This window comes from Pangasianodon hypophthalmus, chromosome 23 (genome assembly GCF_027358585.1).
Source record: "Pangasianodon hypophthalmus isolate fPanHyp1 chromosome 23, fPanHyp1.pri, whole genome shotgun sequence".
In the NCBI taxonomy this organism is placed as follows: domain Eukaryota; kingdom Metazoa; phylum Chordata; class Actinopteri; order Siluriformes; family Pangasiidae; genus Pangasianodon; species Pangasianodon hypophthalmus.
In genome coordinates, this window is record NC_069732.1 from 14,000,790 (window position 1) to 14,028,289 (window position 27,500).

General features: G+C 41.0%; 1 protein-coding gene across 1 annotated transcript in view; it reads right to left on the reverse strand.

Annotated features, from left to right (window-relative positions):
• The window catches only part of eif3hb (eukaryotic translation initiation factor 3, subunit H, b), a 77,441-nt gene that overhangs the window by 25,468 nt on the left and 24,473 nt on the right, over nucleotides 1–27,500 (reverse strand). The gene's annotated exons all lie outside the window — the stretch shown is intronic.

Below are 27,500 nucleotides of genomic sequence, written 5' to 3' on the forward strand. Positions count from 1 at the left end.
AACTGAATTGAATCGTGAAAATCACCGAGCACTAGCTCAAATGTATTTAAATATTATTCCAATGTTGAAAGTGTGGTGGTCTGTGAAAACCCGTGAAAGAAGTTTTGGGTTTTTTTCCTGTCTAACATGCTTTAATACATCAACTTAAAAGGACCATAAATATATTTCCCCACTACAACATGAAATTGGTTTTTAATCATCTTGCCTAGGCTGTTTTCCTGCAAAGATCACTTTAACCAACGCAGTGGCAAATGCAGTCGGTCTGTCCAAAGATGTCTAACACCTTGTTAGTTAAATGGTATTTCCTCACACAGTGAGCATCAAGGTGTTGGAAAGTTGCATCCCATACTGAAATGGACATAAGCCTGATCAACTCAGTGCTCAGACACCGGCTGTCAAAAATGTCCGTGATGCTCCTGCGCAGCAGTCGGAATGCAATCTTTTAATGCAATTTCCCCCCATTTTCACTTTTGGTAAGCAGATTTTAAAATGCTATGGCTTTAATTCTGGTTGAGACACACACAAAAGAGAAACATATTTCAGCCAAGGAAAGCCTGCAATCTTCAGAATTGCATATAGAAGAAAATTTCAGCTTGTGAAAGGTTTTCCCAGGCCAGCACAACAATATTTTCAAATGACACTTTAAGGTAAATTATCTTGATAGGAACAAGAACTTCAGAATTTCAAATATCTTAAATATCTTAAATATCTTGCATTGCAGATATAAAAATATATTCAGGGGGAAAAAAACTACTGAAAATCATATATGATCATAACATAGTTTTAATTGTGTTTATTCATGTAGTAACAAAGTTCAATCTGTTTGGTCACTGTTTAAAACTCCACCCTTTATTTATCTCGAAATTGTGATGATGTAAATTTGAAGTAATCTGAAAGTGTAGGACGTGTGGAGCTGTAAGACTGTCCCATAAGCCCAGAATCACAGGGTTAGTGTAAATTTTTATATTTTTACAGACCATGATGTATCTGAGCAAAGAAAATTATATCCATAGAAATGTGCGCATTAAGAAAAATTGACATATTGAGCAAGTTTTTGTAAATAAAATCTTTTGATTTGCCATTTTATCATTTTTATTTGTAGAATGCTGGATTTATTCTTCGATTATGGTGACTTAATCTATAGATTAAAGTAGCATAAAGTTTTTCTAGCTGAAATGTTATGACTTTGAAGGCCTTTTGAATCTCTCAAAATTGCTCTTTAATCAGATTCATACTTGATAATTACATAACTAAAGTCACCATACGGTTATAATGTAAAATAATTGTAAGAGAACGTAAAAGCTTGTGAAATGCTGTAGTCATGTAGTCATGATCCTTTCTTGTTAGGAACCAGTGTAAGAGTGACAGAGAGGACAGAGGGAAAATAGAGGGAGAGAGAATGATGGAGGAAAAGGCTCTGATTTGCTTTATCACCAGAGCTGCTGAACTTACCAGCAAATCAAATGTCTGACAAAATGATGGAATGGTGTGTGTGTGTGTGTGTGTGTGTGTGTGTGTGTGTGTGTGTGTGTGGTTGGTCGGGAAAACGCAAAAGGCTTAGTAGAAACTCTGGAGCTTTTAGGGACAGGTGCAAAGTGGAACCCTGAAATTGCAGCTTCCAGCTCTGTAAACAATTACCACTGAGCAGAGAAGAGGGCGTGCTGAGTATCACCGTGTGTGTGTGTGTGTGTGTGTGTGTGTGTGCACGTGTGTGTCAGAAAGCTTAGCGGCCAGTCCAAACAGCGTGTGTGAAAAACAGATTAATGACTACTGTGTGTGTCTGTGTGTGTGCCCTCATGCATATGAGTGCATGTAGGTATTTATATGGGTGTGTATGATGGCTGAGTGGTCACTGCTGAGGGTGTGGGAGGGTGTGTGTGTGTGTGTGTGTGTGTGTGTGTGTGTGTGTGTGTGTGTGTGTGTGTGTGTGTGTGTGTGTGTGTACACGCTCAGAGTTCGATAGTTCCACTCTCTGGTCAGACAAATGGTGGTATTTTGGGAGTGCGGTCTCGTCCCACTCTGTGCCATTATGCTTCACCATAGGACTGACAACATGGCAAACAGCGACCACAGAGCACACACTCCCACACCTCCGCACGCTCAGCTGGAATACGCCAGGCCATGAATTTCCTCTCTTTGACAGCTCTAGCTCAGCGGCAGTATGTGACGGGAGAGTAATATCAGGGCTGAAATTACAGTTCACGCGTCAAACAAACCCTGAAAGAGCCTCCACCTTCATTCCGAGTGCCAGAAGTGCTCTGCTTCTTCTCATAATCTCATTTTACAAACAAGGGCTAAACACTTCAATTCGGGGCAGCGTTCTTTATTTATGAAAGCTCTCTGAGAGGAAAAACAGCTGGGTAAAGCAGACGCTCGTAGCCCGCGTAGGCCTCACGCTTTCTTCCAAACAATGGCAAATCGAAACTGGTAAAGAGGAACCGCCAAACAAACCGCTTGTTCATACAGCTCACACGAGCTCAGCTTTAAGGGAAGTCAATGCCGAGTTGGGGAGTGCAAAGGAAAAACAATGTGGCCTTTTTTTTTTCTTTTCAGAGAATACACGCAGACTTCAAAAGCGGCGGTTGGGCGCACACATTCCAATACGCGGCACTGATCTTAACCGCACGTCGGATCTTTCTCGGACAAAACGAAATGCATGCAAAATAGAAAATAAATAAATAAACAAGGTCAACGAGGGGGGAAAAGAAAAAGAAAAAAAAAAAAAAACCAAACCCAGAAAAGCATTTGAAACAACACAAAAAAACAAGATAATGAGAGTCTTACTGACGCTGTCCTGTAATTAAAAGACTTTTCGGCGGGCAGAAACACAAGCCGGCAGAAATATAAAAGCAGGGCCAAAGCCACCAGATCAGAGCTTGAAAGAAAGTGGGCTTTTCTGTACAAAATTACAAATGCGATCTGAGGCCTCTCTTAACTTTTTAACTTGTAGTGCGGACACGTTTAATGCCATGGTTTAAGAGAAACAAGAAAAATACAGCGCTGAGTGACAATATAAGGTTTTCAACGAGGAACCCAGAGGGCGCTCGAGCAGATCTGGGGCACATATGGCCCTCGCTTGCCAAGCTTCGAAAGGATTGGACTATGAGTGCAATAAGTTGTAACTGTGTTTGACATTGGATTACTGCACTGCACCAATTGTAAAAATGGTTTATGGCGTGTTGCATCTGTTTGAAGCAAAGTGACACAGACAACTGTGTGAAGCAGGCAAGCCAAGTTTGCTGACTGTGTGAGGCATGGATGCCACCTCATCTGTGAAACACGGTGCCACGGGCATCTACTGCTGCCAGTGCAACTGACTCATGGGGCTTTATTGACGATGTGACCATGGACGGCTGCAGCAGGATATATTCTGAAGTGAACAGAAACATCTCAACTGCTCAAAAGACTGAAAAAAAACCCTGAGTGACGCTTCAGTACAAAGCTAAAGCAACTTAGGAGTTTCACAAGCCCTGAAATTGGAAAGATTTTGATTAGTCAACTGATCTGAGCACTATAAAATCACTTAGTCACTTAGATCACTCACTCAAAGTCATCAGAGAAGACACCCAGCATGTGGTGAGGTTTGGATGACAGGCTTCAGGTCATACTAACATGGACAGTGAAAAATGGAAAAACAATGTAGAAAAAGGGTGAAAGGGCGATGATTTGTGTGTGTTTGTTATTCTTAGGTTAAAGCCACATTCTGCACGTTAACCTCATAGCTGAATCAAACGTACCCGTGTGCTCAAAGCAACTCCGTTCCATCATTCTCTAATTCCTTGTGGACTGTACTGTTCCTCTTACTCCCTTCTTTCACTCTCTCTCTCTCTCTCTCTCATGTGCACCTACTCAGTGTGAGACTAACAGTGAAGCCGCATAACAGGAGACTGGATCCATTTTACATTACAAACACACAGAAAAGATCCGCAGTACACTCTGAATACTCTGCTATTCAATATAGTGGGAAAAAAACATCCTGTCGAGGCACTGCGCTCCGTTCAGGTTTAAAATGTAGACATATACACATGTGTATTGCTAATACTGGGAATAGTCTGAATCTACACCAAGGAGTGGCGTTCTCAAGGCTTTCCAACAGTGTGGCAGACCAACCCAACCTTTAGATTTGTTGCCATTTGCGGTGGAAAGTTGTGCTTGTGTGTTTGAAGGTTTGGGGTTTGATCAATCACTACACTGCCTTTGAGCATTCTTCCCACAATTCATTACAGCACACAGCATAGCTAGTAACAGTCAACTACACAAAGAAGAGATACTTTTCATTTGATTTGGAAAAAAGTCAATAATGACAAATTTTTATAGGTTGTTCAATGTATGGTCATCGTATGGTTACCAATTATGCTCCATCTAAACAGACCAAAAAAAGTCTCTAACTGTTTAAGTTTATTTGTGACGAGTTGTTTATTTGATATTCTTAGAAGTGTGTGTTTTGTAACAGTCAGAGATAAAGCTGTAAAGTTTTCAGATAACTAAAATTATTAAGATGGAGGGCTTTTTGCGATTTCCTCGGTAACAAGCTGCATTTTCTGTCTTATTAACTTCTCTTGAAGTTAGTGAGAAGAGAAAAAAGGTTTGGTGAGGAAACGACAGTTTATATCTGTTATAAGAGGAACTGTGGGGTGATTTATTTCCATGTACAGCCTCTCTTTGATTTACTCACTTTTTTTTCTTTTATGTGGCTACTTAACTCTGTTAATGTTTGTCTTACTCGTTCCAAACAAAATCCAAACATTTTCCGGAACAAAAGATTCAGTGCTGCAATGAGGCAGCCCAGGCATGAAGGCATGCTCGCTTTTAATAATCCCCCAAAATGACGAATAATAATAATACAAAAATACACACTAGATTATACACAGGAAGCAAAAGCAGTTTAACTGGGTGCTAATAATTCTCAAACTTACAGTTCTGTTTGCTAATTTAAAGGACAAGAGGAGACAACATACCAATCTAGCTTGGGGGGGGGGTAACCTATAGAAAAAATAGCAGCATCATTATAAAATCCAATAGTCTGCATTGTCCTTTGTTTGCTCAACATTCAAATAGACCAAGTGTATATATCTCCAGTAGATGCTTTATCCTGGTTCAGGCTCGCGTCCATCTCAGGAACACTGGACGTAAGGTGGGAATACACCCTGAATGGGACGCAATCCATCGAAGCGCACAATACACACATTCACACACTCATTCACACCTAGCTTTGCCATTCCACCTAATGTTTTTGGGAAGCAGGATGAAACCGAAGAACCACGGTGAAACCCACATGGACCCTGAGAGAACATCCCAAAATACACAAAAACCAGGATTCTGGAGCTGTGAGGCTGCTCAGCCATCATGCCACTCCATAAGCACGTAAACTACAGCCAAAATTTATGATGAGACAGCTACGGGAAAACAATCGTCGACAAACAAATGGCGTTTCCTCTCCACTGTGGCACGGGACAGCAGGACGATGGACAGAAGCTGGCTAATGCCACCTGCTTCCAGAAGCTCTGAGGAATTTTCTCTCTCCTTCAGGTGTAAAAACTTTTAGCCGAGACTCTCCATGACACATACAAGGACATATAGAACTAATAAGCTTCCACCTTACTTGCCTTACCAATCTAGGCTTATTTTCTTTCTGAATACTCTTCACCTCACTCTCTTTCTCTGCAAGCCCACAGTCTCAGACACTTGTTAAGAGACAGATATTCAATCACTGACAGCTTGTTAGGTCTCTGGAATTGGGCACTTCTGCCCTGCCATGCATGTTGAAATCTGTTCCATGAAAACAGGTTAAAAAAAAAAACTCAAGTCCAGTTTGGTAAAATGTATACCAATGCCAATTACTGGTGCATATCTGAAAATCTGACGTGCTAATGATTACGAAAGATACTATCATTAGTAATAGGATGGACATTTGTTGAAAATTATTGAAGACAATTGCTCCCTGTTTCAGGTTCCACAAATCAACAGCATTAACTGCTATGTTCACACACACATACATAAAGGAGGAGGATGAGAATTGAGGTCCTCGTGCTCACTGTCATTTGTCTGTTTTAAATAAGATCAGTAACACCACAGGAGGCAGGATTTAGGAGGCAGCACTAGCCCATGGCTGCTTTCCCTGAACTAAAGAGTTACAGCTCCATCTAGTGAGAGAGCTTTTCTCCTCTATGAAAGCACATGCACAGAAACAACTTCCTGTGCTCTCAAAGTCTCTCAAAGACCAGCATACAACCGGAATGGGTGGATCTGTACAAAACCAGGGTTGCAGCTGTTGCCGGGTTGTTGTAGCGCTAATCCACAGAGGAAGTGGATATCTTTCACAACAAGTCATCAGTGTGTCTACACCTCGTAATAGCAGTTCATCCCAGGACACAAGGCACAATCCTCACTGCTGGGTTGCAGGTTGAGCTAAGCAGCAGGAACCCAGCTCTAAGTCTTTCCTCTTCTCATCTTCCATGCTCCCTGCTTCCTAATTACACATCACAAGCTCCTGTCTGCCTGTCAATCAGCTGTCCATAGAGCGGCAAGCCGTGTCTTCGCACGAGAAGCCGTGTCTTCACAAGATCCTTACCTCCCCAGTGTCTCGGAGTTTGTTGATGTAGCAGAGGTGTGTGGGTGTGTAGAGAGAGAATGCACTTCAGCTCTGAGCTGTCCTGACTACTGCAGAAACCCAGAAGTGTTTGTCTTTCGTTCATTTTTTCACCTAGTTCAGAGGCATAATATAAATGCTGCTTGCTGGTTCTTTTTACGCATTCTGTGTAGGACTGCACTTGTAATATTGCAATTTATCTAACTAGATAATGTGCCTTAAAGCCAAAAGAACAAGCCTAGGCAAATACAAAGCACTGAATGGTGATAAGCAGCTACACCATGAACGGTTCACACTCATTACACATCGATCACGCTTGTCTAATGCAGCCCAACAGGCGAGAGCGTTGAAGAAACAGGGATGAAGAGTAAAGAAAAAAACATTGTAGCCCACTGAAAAGAGTGTGACAGGTAGACTGGCCTATGCAATATAAGAAAAAAGGAAAAACAGCATGAAAGAATATGATTGCCCAAGGAAGCCAGGCTTTACTTTTCCAAGACGTTCATAGTTGTCACAGGTAATTGTGATATTGTTAATATGTATGGTAAATAATTGGAAAACAAGTGCAAAAAATTCACAGTATGTTCAAAGGAAAGGAAAAACTATAAGTGAGAATTACCCTGCCTTCACACCCTGCCTAGCAAGCGACAAACTGACAGGCAACCGTGTCATTTCCTTTCCTGAGTCAGCAGCACAACGACAAAACAACAATGCGACAAATGCCATCTCAACTGAGATTTTGCGATGTCAAATCCATATAATTCACTTATGTAAATTCTTCACAGTGTTTGAGACCCATATCCCCTGCAGTTCTCTACTCTCATTACTTCAATTTCTTCCTGGGTTTAGTTTCGATTCAACTAGTGCACAAAAATAAAGAAAAATCTATAACCATAGCCTTAGGGTTTCTTGTTATATAAATATCAATTTTAAACAAAACTAACATGGTGATGCATATAAATTATACATTAAACCAATCTATTTTTTTTTTTACTAGTCGACCTGTACTACTTTTTATTAGTCGACTAGGTGTATTTTCCATAGTTAAAGCAAAAACTCTTATTTTTAGGCTGCTTTTTAAGTGCAGCAAAGGCCACCCTACAATTAACAGCCATATTCAGGCTACAATTTCAATTTCCAGCTCAGATTTTTTAGACTTTTTTTTTTTAGACTGTCTAGCTGTGTATCATCTTACACAATCTAGAGATGTACCAATTCTTAAAATGCGCTCATGTGGCCGAGTCGGTGGCTCAGCAGAAACTGTGGATTCTGAAATTGAGAGCGCACAGAATGGCGTGATGGAGGAAGGATACGATGCCTACAGCAGCGTCTGCAAGGTTTTTCCCACCGTGTTCAAGTCCAGCCTTGGTAGCATCTGAAAACAAGTCTGGATCGGGCTTTCTGAGCTGGCATGAGCAGCTGATCTGACTCTAAACTAGCTAAGTGAGATGATGATGTGCAACCCGTGGCTCTGAAAGCGCTCTTTCACCCACCGCTGATCATAATGGAATTCGCTATACCACATTGCAAGGATTTTATTTGTATTTTATTTAGTTTTAAAGAACAACAAAACTGTAGAATTAGCTTCATCTAGTCTGAAATACTTTCCGACTAACAGTAAGTATATTTAGCCTGCTTTCTTTACCACCTGCCTGACTGTTTTTTCTACCACCCAGACTAGTCAACAGCTTCCCACAGCGCCGACTGTTCGTCAACTAGCCTATGCAACCCCGACAATACAAGGCATGTCCATTGACATCATGTAATATGAATCCAGCCTTAAAGAAAAATTGGTTGAGACAAATAAGTGAAAGAACTCCGGGGTTGCAGGGCTGACCAAGAGCAGCCATCTCACTGAGTCTAACCCAAGTGAGCTTGGGTAAACAGCTTACATCAGTCATCGAGTTCTGTTTTCTGTCAGGCTCAGAAGGACATGCCCTATTCTGTAGACGCCCTCAGGGGCCCCTGCAACCAAAACACACCACGGTAATGTTTCAGCTCTCTGTTTGCAATGAGGAAGAGAAGGACACCAGGGAAGAGCTTGGGTGGAGATAAGCATGGTTTTGGAAACCAAAAAAAAAAAAAAAAAAAAAAAAAAAAGAGCACCATAGATGAGACAAGGTCCAAAGACAAAAATATTCAACAAGGTCAGATAGAGACAGTCATCATGAACATTGCCCTTAAGAGAGTCGGCGTTCAATGAGAAACTATTGGTCATTTCTTATGAAAATGGGGAGGTTATAAGGCCGTTGTCTAAGATGGTTTCAGTATAATTCTAGACTTAAGGTGGTATCAGGCTGTGAACCTCAGAGTCCGTCCACACACATACAGATATTCCCATTCATATACATCTCTGTCTACAAGAAAACGCAAAAGCGATTGGAAAATGATCACATTAGCATGTCAGCCAATTAGGTGGTGAGAGTAAATCATAAACTGTCTGGTCAAAAGCACCAAGAATAACATTAGGAGCGTGTGTATGGAGTGGAAGAGAAGACGAAATGTGGAAAAACACCAACATAGACAAAAGTTCATTCATTCATCTTCAGTAACTGCTTTATCCTTTTCAGTGTAGCGGTTGGCCAAAAGATCTAAAACAAACAACGACAAACAAGGATTCATGTGTGTGGCCTGACGATGATGTGGAACCACTGCTTAAGGTTACTCATGGGTTTTTATCCAAAACCTCCGTTCGCAGTGCTGTTTGTACCGGCAGAGCAGTGGATTCAGGACAAACCTAGCCAGCAGCCATGATAAGCCATGCACCCTAGCACATTCATAACACATGCAAAACCACAATGGGTGTGTGCAGGTTGATGCTGGGGACGGGGCTTCAGTATCAGACCACTTGAGTAGTCAGGAAAGTTACAGAAACCAAACAAGGGATGATGAGCACAGAATTTTCTGCATGCTTCCTCAATAGATAGAAAAACTTCACTTAAGCACCCAGATCCCCAGGCACCAGGCACAGATTGATTCGGTCTCTGTTTAGGTGCTATGTTCACTGGAGCTTTGTTCTAGCAGCTTTAATTCCACAAAAGCTGCAAGAACACATGGACCAAGGAAATCCAGATTTCACACAAACAAGTCCCCGGTGGTACACTATAGCAAAAAATGTACGGCTCTGCTAGATGCATTAAACAAAACATGCGATCTGAAGTCCTTGCAACCATGGGTTTTAAGGTTATTAATAGCTTATTAGCAGATCATTAGAAGGTTAAAATAGTAGCTGCAGTTCGCAGTGTATCCAAAAATGGCCCTTTGCACTAAAGCTAATTGGATCTTAAGGTTCTGTTCACACTATGTGATAAGCTGTCTGACTGCCACTACAATGGCTACTAGAATTCAGACTGTTCCTGCTGTTTATTTTGTCTTGAAGGACTTCCACCCTTGGGTTGAAGGACTTGTGAAGACATAAGAGTGATTAAAATTTGTACACGCATCACTACTAGCCTAACGCAAAGCTGTGTTCACAAGATGATTCCTCTTTGCTGCTCAGAAACCAGCTGTAGACAGCTTTCTGATTACAGACATCTGTCAAGGCACTGTCTGGCCACAGGGGATGAAAAGCATCAAAACATCCATGGCATATGCAGCTATGGCATGACTTGATTAGAGATTCTGGCAGCCCTTTTCTCTTCACAACATTGGAAGGGATTGGAAGAGATCGAACCACAACCTATATCCCAAGTCTGCTGGAAGAATGCTGCGTCATTACATTTTTTCACTTCTGTTTTCCAGCTTTCTTTCTGTCTCTCTCCCTCTCTCCCCTCAACACACCTTTGTCTGATTAGCTGTGAGCAGCGGAAGCAGTGGAGGCGGCGGTAGCATTGGCTTGGAAGCTGGTCATTAACGGCATTAGTCCTTTCATCCTCTTTGTCATCATGGTGCAAAACAAACCCTTTTAGGCAGCCTTCCATGCTGTTCTTTCCTTAGTGCTCAACCGAACGACTCGTGTGAGCGATGGGGACTGCCGCACTTAGTGCATGCTGCACACAGATTAGTTTATCTCAAGACACAGACATTGCAAACACACTCAAAGGTTTGTGTCCCAATCCTGCCACGCAACCTTTGCCTCTCTCAGCAGCTCAGGCTTCAACTAAAACCCCTTCTTTGCAAGAGGTGCCACAACAATTAAAGGAGTGTGGGAACGATGTGTACAAGAGCCTCCAAATCTGGGCCAGGACACATACTGAGCGGTAAAGTTTTCCAACAAATACAACACACGAAAGCTTACACCAGGGATATACTTCTGCTGATCTGATCTAAACCACCAGTCCCATGAGGAAAGCAGAAGTAATTTCTCTGATGGCACTCATCTCTTCAAAATAAACCCGAGGAGATAAACACGGATCAATGAATAATTCCAAGCTAATGCAAGACTCTGATATGCAAACTGGGGCTCTGAAAAGTGTCAGTCTTTTGATTCTGTGATGGAAGAAATGGAAGAAATAAAAGACAATGGTCTCATATTGCACCCTTGGCAATGCAATGATTAGTCAAGCCACACACCATTGATATACAACCACAGGCAGACCTTCACTTTGTTCCTCCGGCCCTGGCCTAGAATAGACTCGCCTCAGGGCGGGAGGCAACCCAGGAACAATGAGACAGCTTAGAAACGCCAGCCTTGTGGATGCTCATTACCAACCCAGAGCCATCCTCCAGGCCAGACTAGCATGCAGAAAAAAGCCGAGGTAGCATAAGCAAAAAGCAAGGCAAACAGCCTGGAGGTGGATGGGATGAGTGGAGGGAGGAAAAAAGTGGGTTGTTAGGCAGCAGACAAGACAGTGAGCACAACATTTCAAAGCTAATATTTCTGAAGTCTGGTCGCAGAAGGATCTGAGAAGAATGGCCCCAGGGTGATCTGATCTAACAGGAGATTATCTGCAGTTCTAATCTGTGCCGCATGACACAATGAGAGAATTGCTGCACACCACATGTTAAAGGGAAAGCAAAAAAAGAGAAAAAAAAAGCCACATGCCAACAGCTTGTTGAGCAACCACTCATTAGACATACTCTTTCTTCACAACTTTGCATTTCATGTTGTCAGGTCACTGGGGTTGAGAGAAGGAAAAGGACCATGAATGTGGCATTTCACAAAAACCTGCCTTCTGAACTAATAAAACCACAAAAAAGAACAGAAAAACAAAATTAAGCGTTTCTGTGCATCAATTTTTATACCAAACTAGATAAGGAGCTGTAACAAAAAAACAAGAAAGCAGTAATGCTTTACTAATACACGCATTGCTATGAGAATGACAGAAAAGGCTAAGCCTGAATAATGCCCCTGTGTGTATTTAAAGTCAGAGAGTAAAATTGACTGAAGAAACCTGGAACTTTTCTCCATCACTAAGCCTGCTGCGACTCTGAAGGAACTGAGCGTGATTATTTCAGCTGCCCACAGTCATTTTGCAACTGTTACGATGACATCACCACAATAACACACACCATATTTTCATTAGTTGACTTGAGACAAGAAACACAAGGTTGCAGCATCAATAAAATAATAATAATTACTTAAAGAAAAAAAAAAAAACTCGGAAAAAGATGGCTGACCAGACCTTACTGCTATTGGGAGGATACCATAGTGTCATATGAGGCCATATTTTTTGCTTTCCAAAGCAAGATGATGACAGAAGTGTCAAGAGGCAACTCAATGGAAAGAAAAGAAAATCTCACCAACAGGTACAAGAGTGTATTCAACTTCTACAGCTCTGTAGAAAGTTATGCTAGAAATCATTTAGCTGAGTAAGTTTAAACCTAATACAGAACTTTTGTGCAAACCAAACAGAAAATCTATCGTGTACAGCAATATTCCATCATCTCTTAAACACCATATTACTCTTTATACACTCTTACATTAACTGTGTTGAAGCAATTTTCATTATGTTATACATAATAGTTTGGAATTAAAAAAAAAAAAAAAAGACTAGGCTAGCATACTTTTGCCAATCCACCTTCGACTGCGCAGCATTTATCATGCAAACGTCAGTGGTACAGGATCTCTGACGGGATGTCAGAATTGGATTGCTTTTCCGTAGCCTACTGCAGAGAAAAATACCTCAGTGCCTAGAGGCCTGCTAGATGCAAGACATTCTGCTACGCTCAGTGCTGAAATACGAGTCCGCTTTGTGCATTGTGAAGTCTCTTGCATCTCTCGTGTATGTGCATTTCAACAACAAGGAGGCAGTCAGTCAAGCAGGTTCCAGAGGACACACCCTCCTGATTGAAAGTCATAGAGAAACGTGCTTTTAGACTCTTGGGTAACTCTGTGTGTCCTGAATATGCTGGCACAGCATAAAACGTGATATCCACTACATGTCCAATGCATCGTTTTTCACTTTGCCTGGAAATGGTGCCACTAAAGTTAAATTGGGCAGCATCAAGCAAATGAAATGGAAGTAACATTAAAGTCAAATACACAAAATTCCAATTAACTACTGCTTTCATCTAACATGTATATAAGCGGTGTCAAACATACAACACACAAGTGGGACCGTGCCAATAAAAGTTTTAATCCGGCCCACCGAATGTATTTAGAATCTGTGTTCTAAAGTAAATTCAATTTGTGGACCATAATTGGATTGAAAGGTCTGAAACAAATAGACGGGGATGGTTCCACCAACAAGAAGTCTAGTCCTTCTTGCTAGTAATTTGTATTCCTGAAATACCATTAAAATATACTTCAAACACGAAAGAAGCTACTGAAGAAAGACTATTTCAGACATGTGACCTTGCTGTGACCTTGACCCTGAGTGGATCGCTTCCAAAATCTAATCAGTTCATTAAAATTCCATACAAATTCTACATATAAATCCAACATTCTACTACTCGTTCTTGAGATATCGCACTAACGAGAATCTCAGACAGATGACGCAATAAACTCAGAGCCTTAAACTCAGCTAGCAACAAAAAGTGCTAACACTGCATGTAATTCTACATCAGCAACCTAAAATGCTATAAAATGGAACCAACTAATTTACAGGGCGAATACTTATGCAATCAACTTTACAGTTTATATTTGTAAATAATTTTGCCAACTACACTGATTTTTCCAGCTACTTCAATAATATGTGCTATTTTGTAAGGCTGTAAACCTCAGGCTTCCACGTGACATGTCACGATTTCAATTCTTACAATGATTCAATATTTGACTGAATCTGCTAGGATGAGACGTAAGATATGATACGATGTAATTCAATTTAGTCTCCGCTTGAAATGTGACCAACTTTGTCCAGAATCGGGGGTAAGCCTTCCATTAATTGTGCAGGTATATTTATATATATACACTATATATAAATAAAAAAACTATATATATATATATACACTACATATAATTTGGAATCTTGGTCTTTTTGGTAATGACTTGGAGTCTGTTCATTTGTTTTGTATGCAATATATCCATTTGTGCATTTGGTACTAAGTGTAACTTGGCCTGTTACCTAAAAAGAGGAGGAAAGATGTGTTTTTTGTTGTTTTTTTTAAACTAGTGAGAGAGCTGTGTGTTAGACAAACTGACAGACAGAGATTGTAGTCGCCAAAGGCATCCCATATGACACGGGACCGAGATTAATCAAGTGAAGTTAATGTCATAGCTAATGGTGAGATAAATACTGTCAGTAGGCAAAACAGACAGCCTGTACCTAATTACAAACTCTAACGGCATCCACAGCTCAAAACGTCTGAGTCCTATATCCCCAAGACCTGAACTATGATGTTGCACAAAAATACTCCCACGCGTGTTTTCAACAAATGTCAGTAGAACAAAAGGCTCTGAAAAAATAAGTGTGTCTTGAAAATCAACATGTCTAATTTCAACCTGTATAGCTGTAGAAATGTTCCTAGGGTGCCTGAACAATTTCTCCTCTACTGACATGCCACAATGAAAAGTGACACAAAATGGATGGTAATTCATTCCATCATAAATGGCAATTATTAGCATTCATGGCAAGTACTCGTTACCAAAGATTTCATGATCCTGATCAATCTAATCAGCGTTTCAGTTGGATAAGGACATTTCTGCAAAGAACTGACCATGTCTCCTATAACCACTAATGGCAGAGGTACACCAGTATAAATGAGACTCCAGGATAAATGTGTCAGCTGAGATTTTCAAATAGCATTTGTATCACGATTAAGCCAACTGCTGTATGTGCCTTACAGTATTATTGTGGCAAAACTGCTTATGTGGGGTTACAGAGAGCAAGCGTTGCTTTAAGGTTCTAATGAAATGGCTTGAGAGCTGTGATTTTATTCAGTGTGTTAATGTATTTCCTTTAGAACAGAAAGTCAGTGTTACAGTGTTCAAGATACACCACGCCCAGTGCTGAATCTAAACAAACTCAACAGTACCTTAGCAAACTAGCTAAATATGGGGAACAGCAAAACGTTTAATGAGTGCCTCTTTTCAAATGTGGAGGATTCCTCACCAATGCCCTCATCCACGCCTGTCCACGTTAATGAGCTAACGAGATGATGTTGGTTTTTGAAGTTATGCTATACACGTTTGAGCCAAGATCTACAGTTAGCTGCACTGGGGGATGTTGAGCAACGTACATTACTGGTAGGTATCTGATGCGTCTGAATGGTAGGCTTATACACTATATGGCCAAAATTATTTGGACAGCCGACCATCACACACGTATGTGGCTCTTCCACAAATTGTTGACACAAAGTTGAAAGCACACAATTAGAGTCTAGAATGTCTTTGTATGCTGTAGCTTCAAGATCTCTCTTCACTGGAACTAAAAGGCCCAAACCTGTTCCAGCATCCACGAAGACATGGTTTGCCAAGGTTGGAGTGGAAGAACTCAACTGGCCTAAGCCCTGACCTCAACCCCACTGAACACCTTTGGGATGAACTGGAACACCGACTGCACCCCAGGCCTCCTCACCAACATCAGTCGCTGACCTCACTAATGCTGACTGAACACAAATCCCCACAGTCACGCTCCAAAATCTAGTGGAAAGCCTTCCCAGAAAAGTGGAGGTTATTCTAACAGCAAAGGGAGACCAACTTTGGAATGGGATGTTCAGCAAGTACATATGGGTATGATGGTCAACTTTTGGCCATATAGTGTTTCTAAAGGGTTAGGATTAGTTAAATATTATGCTAGTTGATAAAATGAGATTACTTACTCTTACTGATGGAGAAGCCAAGGCAGTGTATAAAGACAGAATCACATTCTCAATCAGTCAAATGGCCCCAAGGTGGTAAACCACTCCTCCGAAAAGTGTCTGTCACATTGCCGCCAACTTGCACAAAATCCACCCTCTTCAAAATGAATAAACTCCAACCAACTCCAAATATTCTCAACCAAGGGATGGTTGGAAAGGGGACGAATGTGTAAGAAGACACACAGCCAAAAACGTGCAAGGCATGGTGACCAATAAACATGCAGCGCCAAATCACCACCATCACGCCAGTGAGGATCTATCAAACATTAACAAGGCATCAACGATCAGCTATCACTTGGTAAACCAAAGCCTCTGTGGTTCAATTCAAATCAACCAACAAGCCAAATGAAGATGAAGAGCTCGTTAGGAAATAAATGATTTGGAATGATGTATATGGATGTCTTAAAAGGATAATAAGAACATTAGTTATTTTTGCACTGCTGTCAGACTGGAAAGAAATCCAATCAGCTCAATCAAACAACTGAACTGACACAAACATACATTTGAACACAGTCAGTAAAACATTTTGTCTAGACAAATGTCTCTTTTTTTAAAAATCCCAGAACCCCAGTTAGCATCTTAAAGTTAAGTCTGGTTTCCAAAAAACCATCTAACAAACAGATCGAGTCAATATCAGTGTTGCTTCAGGAGCAAACCTCCTCAGACATTGTGATTGTGATTCACTTTTCAAACCAGCAAAAAGGTTGAAAATATTTATCAGTCTAAATGAGATTAATAAAATATTTAAAACAAATAAAAAAAGGTGACATTTAGTAGCCATATAATCAATTTGTACATGAGAGAAGACATCACCTCATTAATTTATATTGCTAGTCAAGTAGCAGCTAATCTAAATACTGAAACAACACTGAAATGCAGTCTAAGAAGCCAAGTAACGACACTGACTTACCTTATATTTAAGGCCAAAGTTAGCCATGTTATGAATAATGTTTAAAAAAATTATCAGAGATCATTAACAGGTACAAACGTGGTTCTTGTGGCTTTCAATATTTCTACACCACTATATCACTATCATATAATCACTGATAATGGCATATTTCGGACCATTTTGAACAAGTGAAATTTCTACAGGTAAAGACTAAACTTAAAAAAAAACAGCTCAATCTAAGTGCATACGTAAGGAGATACAGACACAAGATTAATTAAATTAAATTCTATTTGAATAAACACTTTTTAACAATCAACATTGTTAAAAGCTAGATTTAGGCTAAGAAGCAAGCCAAGGGTGAGAGTGGAAAGGAAAAACTCCCTGAGACATCATGAGGAAGTCTCAAAAGGGAACCAGTCATCTTCAAGTGACACCGGAAGATGGATGGGATTATAAATAATTACTCTACAGCAACTGTATACTATGAAGTCACACACTACTAAGTGTGTTGAAAGGACTATGAGCATCATAGTCTGTACGATTACAGCAGCAGTTCTTAGGTACAAGTCTACAGTATACAGCTGAGATTATCCACTGAAGAAAAGGATGGAGCGTACACACACACACACACACACACACACCGCATGAGCATTAGAAACAACAGCAACTTCTGTTCCTTTACAACAATGGCAGGGGAAAATAATAAATGCAAATGAATAAAAGCAGTACAGGCTGTGACAATGTAGACAAAAGAGGCTTTGGTGGCTTGTGCCTATGGCAGTGGCAATTCCTCACTGTTTAACAGCAGGTGCTGTACAGTGCACAGCCATTGAGAACGGCGTGTTCCCACTTAGCACCATTTGTCTCTGTGGGTGAAGATACATGGTGACCTGACTACCGCTGATTCCCTGGGGGCCTTCCTTAGTCCGGTACAGATTCTGACTACACCTGACGGCGAGCAAAGGTCTGGGTTTAGAGAAGCCGAACATGTAGCACTGTTCACTATGAGCATCCTCGCATTTAAATAATCAATAAGACAAGAAAGTAGCAGTCAAGCTTTACGACAGAGGAAGACTCATAAATCTGGGGACAGCTTCTACAATTTTTAAGCTGCACTTGACAGAGCATGTCCATTTTTTTCCCGGCATCTCATCCCTAACTGGTGTTTATTCTCTCGCACAACCCCCCGGCAAAAAAAAATACTAAAAATATCTAAATCATCGAGAAAATCTGTCAGCCCAGGATGGCTATACTTTTCGGCTGAGTACAAATTAAACAAACAGCCTAAATCTAAAAAAACCTTAAACAGATCCAGTGTTAATTATAATCACAAAGAGCATTTACACAATGTCTAATCAAATTTTCGATGAGGAAATATGAGCCTTGGCTCATTTCTGACAGCAGGAAGCTGCAATCTTTAAATAACACACATATATTTATGTGTTTATCAGAAAAGCACACACCCATCTTCAGTTCTCTCTCTGTAGAAGGAGATGAGGTATTCTCTTTGATGGTGCCACACTGCCACCTTCTGGAACATGGTAGAACTGTTGAAGTATACTGCAGTTCTTAACCTTATTTAATCCCCAGCATCAGAACAAACACCACCCACTCTGGCCATTTGAAGGCATTCATTCATGTCTCTATTATCTCTGTTCTCTCGAGCACTCCAATGTAAGTGCACAACTGAGAGGCAAAATCCAATTTCATGTCGTGTGACACTTTATACCACCGCCGGCCATTACAGGCATGCAAACAGATCCCAGTGTGAGAGGTTGCGTCTGTCAATCAGAGCGATTAATAACAGCAGACTGACGCCCCTACATCACAGCGCAAACCTCATTTGTTCGGCTTCCTCCCACCCCCTTTTCGTAAGCTCCAACAGCAAACCTGATAATTAGGTTCTTGCAAAGCGAACAGCAGCATTAATGCGCGATCTTTTCCGGTGAGGCCACGCCGCGAGCATCTGAGGCTCACGAGCGTACTGTAATTACTATTGCTGATAAATCCAGTTAATGAAAAAGAGCCAGGCCAGAAGCTCAAGGGAGAGACGGAGAAGAGGAAGTGCTACTGGTGGCAAAGTCACAAAGTAAGTTACATTTCAAGCATTATTTCAGAATCATGGGCCCTGTCATCGGACCAGCAGTTCACACTTGGCCTTTTTATGCGTCTCATATGCATCTTCTATGCATCTTCAGTGAACACATGTGATCGTATTATGTAACTAGAGAGGGCTGCAAAATCTGCCAAAAACAACATCACTGCAAGACCAGCACTACTAGCCTAATCAAACTCAAAAGCTATTTTGGGCTACTGCTCAGTCAAACACGTCATGTGCTTTCACCTACTGCAAAAAACAGAAAGAAGTTCTTAACGAAAAGAGAGGGAAGTACAAAACAATGTAACCCATGTACTGCGGTGCCCGGTGTAGCCGACGCACAGGCAAGCGAGGTCAGTGTTAGCATTTCTCTCACACACATACAGCTATAATGAATCTGACCACAGTGCAAAAGGCTTTAACTTGCTGGGATTGTATAATGTTGATGAAAAGCCACGCTATTTGTTTTTGTATGGATCACATTATTGCAGAGACACGTCTCAGTACTCTAGACAAAATAATACATTTTATATAGTATGTACCATGAGACCTTTTTAATGCTGGTCCAAATATATTCATATCAATGTCTCTGTACTACGTATAGCTCGCCTATATATTTTGTTTCAAGAATATGTCCATCAGTCGGGAATTCCAAGCCCTTGATTTACTTGTTACCACTGAGTACGGTCAAGGCCTTCAGTGTAACTTTTGCTGCATTCGGGGACCACAGACCAGGAAAAACCAAAGAAAATGGCCACTCAACTCAGAATTCCTACATAACCTATGTTCATAAAGGCAGTCGCTGTACTATTAAGTCGCCAGTAGGAGTTCCTACTACTGGTTGCCATAGTCAGTGGGTGGCGCAACTAGCATTCCACTTTCGACAACAAATCAGTTTCTTGCTGCTAAAATTAAACATTATGGAGGGAGAGCATTTGTATATAAAATTCACCAGTGTATTTATGCATCATATCATATATGAGATGAAGGAGAAGAAGTGTGGGCTCTTTGCCATTGCGGCCATCTATCTGCAGCGAAAGTGCAAACACCGAACTGTCTGGGTCCACGTAACAATTCGTACTCGCAGGCTGCATGGCACACGAACATGGATCACGTGCACTTTAGTGGTAGTCGCTGAACCAAGTCACTCCAAATTCACACAAAGTTACCCTTTTCTCAACTTTGTTACGCCACTGGACACGCCCGCACGTAGTCGTCAACAGTCGCTGTCGCACATGTCATCGGAAGTCGCCAGCTCTCATTGAAAATGAATGGTCTCTGGTTGCTTTGTCGCTGCGAGTCGCTGTATGTGTGAACGTACCTTTAGGAACTCGGGAAGGTCTCCTCAACCCCTAGTTCAGCAAGTGATGTCAAATCAACATGGCTGCTCACATCATGAGCGATAAACAAAGTAGCGCTTCTCACTGTTAAATACGTTATAGTGTATATACAAGCATTTGCGTTAGATCGATCAACATAGAGAGATATTTGGTTGTTAAATCTATAACACTGACTATACAGTTCACTGTTTTGGGGAGGTAAACAGACATCTCTCATTACAGTTAGCTGGCTAGATTGTTGCTAACAAAACACGAACATGGAGGCATCCATGTTTTTTCCCCATTTTGTAGCTCGAACACACAGAGGTTGAAAAATGAGGCAAATTCCAAGCTCTGACTTCTTACTTCTGAGGCAGGTCGAATGCAGTTTTAGTTTCCTTTAGCAATATTATCCATCCATCCATCCATTCTCTGTACTGTTTATCCTACACAGGTCACAGAGAGCCTGTCCCGGGGACACCCTGGACAGGGTGCCAACCCAACGCAGGGCACAACCGCGCACATATTCACACACTACGGACAATTTCGAAGTGCCAGTCAGCCTACAACGCATGCCTTTGGGCTGGGGGAGGAAACCGGAGTACTCGGAGGAAACCCCCGAAGCACGGGGAGAACATGCAAACTCCACGCACACAGGGCGGAGACGGGAATCAAACCCCCAACCACAGAGGTGCGAGGCAGCAGTGCTAAACACTAAGCCAAAACATCAACATCATAGGTTTGAATGCATGAATCAAAATGCAGATGAGAATGAGACACATATTGGACCATGTAGTCATGTAGGATAACAACCAACAGATGTTACAGTGACATATGGTCATAGTAATGTACACAGAGCGTCTGAAACATCAGGCTCTTAACGGCTGGCTCTCCACACCTTTGTGTATACAAACTTCATTATCAGTCCAACAGGAAAAAGAACGTCTGTTGTTGGTGTCTTGCAATGCTGGTCAAATGTCCTTTTTATGTGAGAGTAGGTGGTACTTGTTTAGAGACAAAACAAATACACTCTCAAGCAAAAGGTCAAAATAATGAGACAAAAGTCACCCAAGGCCAAATGTACATTTAGACATTTTAGAACATATCATTCATGATATCTATAGAATGGAAGCAAAAAAAAAAAAAAGCACACAACAAGCTTGAAAGAACACTCAGGTGTCCCTATCTACCACATTTTCAGCGTATATGTGATTAGAGAGAATAGTTTCAACGCTTCCCTGTACTAAGAAGAGCACAGAAAACCAGCTACCTTGAAATTTACTTATAATTGAAGTCTTGGGACAGGGGTTCTGAAAGTCAATAAATATTTATGCAAAACTTTAACGAATTCTTCTGTTGAAGGCATTTCTAACTTAAGCTCTAAATCTATATAATTCCTCCTTACAGAGATGGGACTGCTTTTTCCAAAGTGAAAGATTTTCTCAAAGCTCATAGCTGAAAGTAAACATAGAAGTGCCTCAGTTTTCTGCCTGATCAAGCATGAACTGCACAAAACATCACAGATTGCAGTAATAAGTGCTGGAAAGCTGGATAAGATCACGTAACAACAGTTTTGTAAGACATTTGTCATGTCTTTCTCATCCCAAGACCTTTGCTCTTAGCGTATAGCAGCTAATGTAAATTTGTATTTGTTGATTTGCAAACTTTTCATGACAATTCAACAAGTGCGCTTTGATTTCTATTATCAAAGTTTCACATCAACAAGTTTCATTTTCTCAGCTCCGGGAAACACGTCGAAAGTTTTGTCTGTGGCCATTGTGTATATACGATACAGAAATTGAATCTAAAAAAAGAAGCTATTCTTTTAAGCTTGCTTTCTTGTTCTGGTCCAAACAGCTGTAGGGCAGACGCGGGTTCAGCTGAGCCTTTCAGTCCAATGTCACTTGCATCTGCTACTCAAAATGACAAGAAGCACTCAGATTATCAAATATCAGCCATTCAATCTCCTACCTCCACTCGACAGCACCAACAGGAGACAGCGGGGAGGAGGGAGGACGCAAGTTGCGAATGGAAAGCATGGAACAAGCAGAGTGACAAGTGAGTGAGACAGAGACACAGCAGGAGGAGAGGAAGGAGAAGAGGGTGATGAGGGAATGAGTGAGAGGAACACAGCGAGGAGAGACGTGCACTGAAAGTGGCGCAAGGGAGTGTGAGACAAGACAACGCCGTGACGCAGTGCCCGCAGATCCTTGTCAAGTTGTGGAAATGCTGTGAATGTTCAAACGTGACACTAACGTACACACTCGTAGTGTTTGGTATCTGCATTGCAGGGCTCGTGTCTGTAAACAGGGGGTTTAACATGGGACTGTGGTTTAAGTGCATTTCTACAATACTTGAACAGCTTGGATAAAAGGGGCTTGTGAAAAAGATGAAAATCTGCCAACAAGTAGGGATTCAGTAGTGATTCCATTTTTTTTTCCTTCCATTTTTGAGTTCTGGGTATCGGGGGAAACTTGATACTGCACTGATCCCCTTTTTGGAAGCGAGGCATGATGGCGAAGTGCTATAGAACTTTTGTCAAGATCTGTTTTGGCAACATTATACGCTTTCACGGCATAAACACATTAACTGGATTCAGAAACATGGCAAACGAAATCCAATAATGATCCAGAGGTTCAGGTTTGTATTGGCCCCAATAACAATACTCAAGTCTGAATGACACATACTTGCTCCTTGCTTACACAATTCAGTAATGCGTTCAATAAATGAGGCGAGTTTCCAAAACAAAAGCTTAAAATCCACAATCCATCACATCGCCCTTCAACGTAGCTCAGTGTAAAACACGGAAATGTCACAGTTGATGGTGCATGCATATCACAAAATCTTAGGGAAAGCATGATTGACCAGAATTACTGTTTACTGCATTGGAAAAGTTGTTTAAACAACGACATAAGAACTACATCAGAACATAATGACGTATCTGACAAGTGTTAACCATATTATTAATTTGCGTGTATTATTAATTATGTTAATTGCACATATGCTGCAGATGCAGTAGACAGATCACTGGAGTATTCCTTAAAGGTTTTATAGCTGAGAAAGTTTCCATTACAGTTCGGATCTTTTGAAACCAGATCAACATTTAGTAATTAATTATTTGGCTGCATTACAAGCCCATGGTTCCAAACTTATGACAAGGCCTAGCTGTTGCTTGAACTTTCCCACCACTGTGCCTGTTAGCAGAGCGCACTCCTCCTATTAAGTCAGATAAACAAACTTCAGTGCCTCGGTTAGTCGTTTTCCCCGAGCCTAACGCCCCCACAGGCCACAGTCTCCTCGGGTCAGCAGCAACTCCTCATCAAAATGAAAGCATTTGCTCCGGGAAAGAGACAAGGTGAAAGAGAAGACCCGACAGGCTCCTGCTCGCCTTTTCAAATGCACTAATAAATAAGGCAATTTCCTCGCGAGGGGTGAGGGTGGAGAGGCTCTGTATGCTCGTTAGGGAGTGAATTTATAACTTTTTGCAGCTCATATAGTTCAAGGCCTCTCACTTTGCTTATGAGGGCTGTTTAAATACTCATTAGGCTCCATCATTTGTCCAGGTATAGCAAAGGCTTATGTGCATGCAAACACCAAAAGGACATGAACGAGTGAGGGGAGGTAGAGAACCTTATTGACTTTCTTCTTATTAACCATCCTGTTAATCATCAGTGATTAACATTTCATTAAGTTTCACAGTAACAGGCACCCACACACATTCATATAGACTTTATAGCACTTCAGGTGGACATATTTCGAAGCACGGAAACCCGAAAGAGTCAGCGTCTTAATAAACATGGAGTTTCAAGACGTCCTCCATCTTGCCTGAAGCCGAATTCATCGAGTGCTTGCTGTATATAGATTCGTTCCCATGTGCACCTCCAGTCCTAAATACGTGCTGACAGAGACATCAATCACACCACTCTAATAATAATACATTATCCAACAGTGAAGAATTACTTTAGAATGCATTACTTTGCTTGAATACGGTAAACGCGTTACTGAATACAATTCTTATACAAAAGTACTAGAGGTATAACAATACAGAGTATCATATTATATTGTTCGATACAAGGGTCTCCATTTGATATGTTCGGGTATCAAACAATGCATAGTCTATCCTATGTAATAAACATTTAAACTCACATTTAAGGCCACATTCGCTGTTCTGAAAAAATAACTTCCTCTTTATCTCAAATCAGTAGAGGCTACAAGGGATTAAAAAAAAAAAAAAAAAAAACAAGCTTCTCCTAAGCATGCTATTAGGTGAGAGGCTAACTTACTAGCATATTAGCTTGGGGAAAAAAACAGCATTGGCTATAGTCAGCAGCAAGTGGAAACTGGAAGATTCCCCCAAATCCTTTAGTTGTGGTATAGCTGTAAATATGAGATCTGATTCAGTAGTGAGGAAGGCAGGATTCAAAAACACATCGAGGGCTACAGAGAGTGGCGTGACTTTGCCAGGACAACTAGCTAAGAGCAGTATGGGAAATAGAAAGCACCGTGCTTCAGACACACCCTCCTTAAGAGTCACACCAGGGAAAGCTTGGCCAGAAAGCTAATGGTTAATTAGCCATGTACATTCTAATGCACAGCTTGTATTTCATTATATGCTGCTAAGAATCAAATAAAAAAATAGAAAACTAAGGCATATATTAATTCGTTGGTTATTTTTGCTGTATCGAAAAAAGTATCGTATCAAATTTTGTAAATCGTTATACCCCTGAATGTTCGATTTTCAGCAGGGTGCTTTTAGACTTTTCAAATATTTATTACATATGAATATTAACTAAAAAACAAAGCCTCTGTAAGCCCAGCTCTAAAGCACATACTGTATCATCGTGACGCTTTTCCCTCCTCTCTCTTTCTTATGTTTTCTCTCCCCCAGGAGCAGTGTGGCCTCAACCCATTATATTTTTAATAATGCCCCGTTGCTTGCACTCTCCTGCCTGAGGCGCGGCCCGTTTCCCTGGCTACACCCGCATGTTCACACACCATAAAACCCAAGCAAATAGAGCACGCTCTCACGCTCCATCTCTCATACCCTCCTCTCTCTCTCTTAACAAGCGCTTTCTTCCCATCATCCGTTCGCGAGCTGATGAGGCACCGCTCTCTGGATGAGCTCAATAAAAACCCGAGCTCCAATACAGGAGTTCGGCTGAATTACACCACAATTCTTCACGCTTTTTACTGGCCTTATTGACAATGACATTTTTCTACTTTAGTGATCATCGAGGAGCTGGCAGGTGGTAAACTTGGGAATGGCAGACAAAGCCAGGCAGGGTGGTAAAACACAAAGAACTGAGTTGCAGGAAATGGTAAAAGACAACACGTGAGCAGTCAAGGCTGCAGTATTTCTCTACAATGAACTTCACTGTATAAAAAGGCGAAGTAAAAAGCAATGATTGACATGTCTGCTAAATCCCTGACGATGTTCTGTGATCTAAATTCAAGGCTGTGATACATAAAACATTTCAAATTTGTACAGGACATTCGCTGAATTCTGAGATTCAAGAGAATTGTATCACAAAACCTGAAACAGAGTAAAGATTTTGAGAAATTTCCTTTTATACTCAAAACAGGCCCTGATCTTAGTAAGGAATCTGACTGCCCATATGCTTTCCAGAATGATCAGACTATAAAAGAGTATAAAATACATAAAAATATTTTAAATCCGATCCGATTCATCATTTCTAGCTAATATAAACCTTGCTAGCAATACTCAGTATCCAATCAGTACACACTAATAAGGTTGAACGAGTTAAAACTATATCAACGTATTCATTCATTTATTCTAAGTAAACCCTTTATTCCGGTCAGGGTCTTGGTGGATCCAGGGCCTATCCCGGGAATACTGGACGTGAGGCGGGAATACACCCCGGACAGGACAATAGTCTATTGAAGAGCAATATGCACAGAGATTCACACCTAAGGGCAATTCAGTGTACCCAATCCACCTACTGGCACGGTTTTGGGAGGTGGGAGGAAACCTGAGAACCAGGAGGAAACCCACAAGGGCACTGGGAGAGCAAAATTCTGCACAGACGTAACCTGAGCTCAGAATCAAACCGGGAAACTTGTAGCTGTGAGGCAACAAAGCTACCCGCTGCACCACCGTGCCACCCAGTGAAAAACATAGCCATGATGAAATCTGTTACTTCTGATTATGTTATAAAGATGTGATGTATTATTTATAATTCCAATTTCACAGAGGATACAAACTTCCCAATCACATAATAAACAAATCAGGAAAATCTGAGAAATAGGAAAAAGTAAAATTTAATTTGGGGGGAAAAAAACAGATTACACAAAACACTGTTTAACTCTAAATTAGCTTTGCTTTTGAGAAAAATGGTGGTTTACCATCTTACTGTGGGTTTGTGGTTAAAGTAATAATTCTTCAAGCTTTCATATGATCTCATATTGACCACACTCATTCCTATCCCAATCTCTCAACCGCAGGACAGAGTGGTTATAATGTGTAGGGCCATGGTGGCAAACTTCACTAATTGAGCTGGCAGAAGCATTTTTGACTCATACTGTGACTCCAGAAGCTCATTTCCAATGCCAGTTTAACTGAGAGCATATGCCAAGCTGTTATGACAGGTCAATGCCTGAGTGTGCATGAAATAATGATGAGCATTTATGCCAAGAACGAGGGCAATTATCTTAACTTAAGCACAGGATATGAAAACGGTTCGTGTTGTTATAAATCAGGTCTGAAGCGTTTCTTCAATTCAGTCGTGCTTTCTCAAGTTTAGAGGGGCTTCCCTGCTCTAATGGAAGTGCTTCAGGATCATAAGGAGCTTGGTAAGTAGCCGAGAAGCTGAATGAGATGTGCTGCAGTGCCGAATGAGATGAGACGCTAGACTATTCAGAGCAGCGGGGTTGCGAGAGTGGAGCTCAGAAACCGTTAAATAAGGAGACAACAAATTGCTGAAAGATGTAAATAAAGTCAGCAGGCATCTTCCTCTCTCTTTCTCTCTTTCTTTACGCCAGCTGAGTTAAGGATTCTTCTCAGGAAGAGCCTGTAATAACCTTGACACACACCCTTTAAGAAAATGGTTTATAAAAATAAAAAAAAAAAAAGAAAAATGATAGAAAGCTTGAATATGTACCAGGTTTATGTACCAGGGTTCAAACAGCTTTGCTGCTAAAGTATTTTCCAGCACTTTCCCTATGTAGCCAAAGATCTACAATTCACGATAAATCAATGACTGGCATAAACAGAAGAGTATGAAGTAAAAGCAATAGCTACATTTCTACCTGGAAGAAGCTGAATAGCTTGTTAGGTTGTAATTCTGAATGACTTGAAATGATATTAGCTAATCAACTCATTTTACACTGACCGTCAGCATGTCATTTTCATTATTTTTACTGCAATGTTTAAAAGCGTAATAATGACTTGTAAATGTCAAGACACTG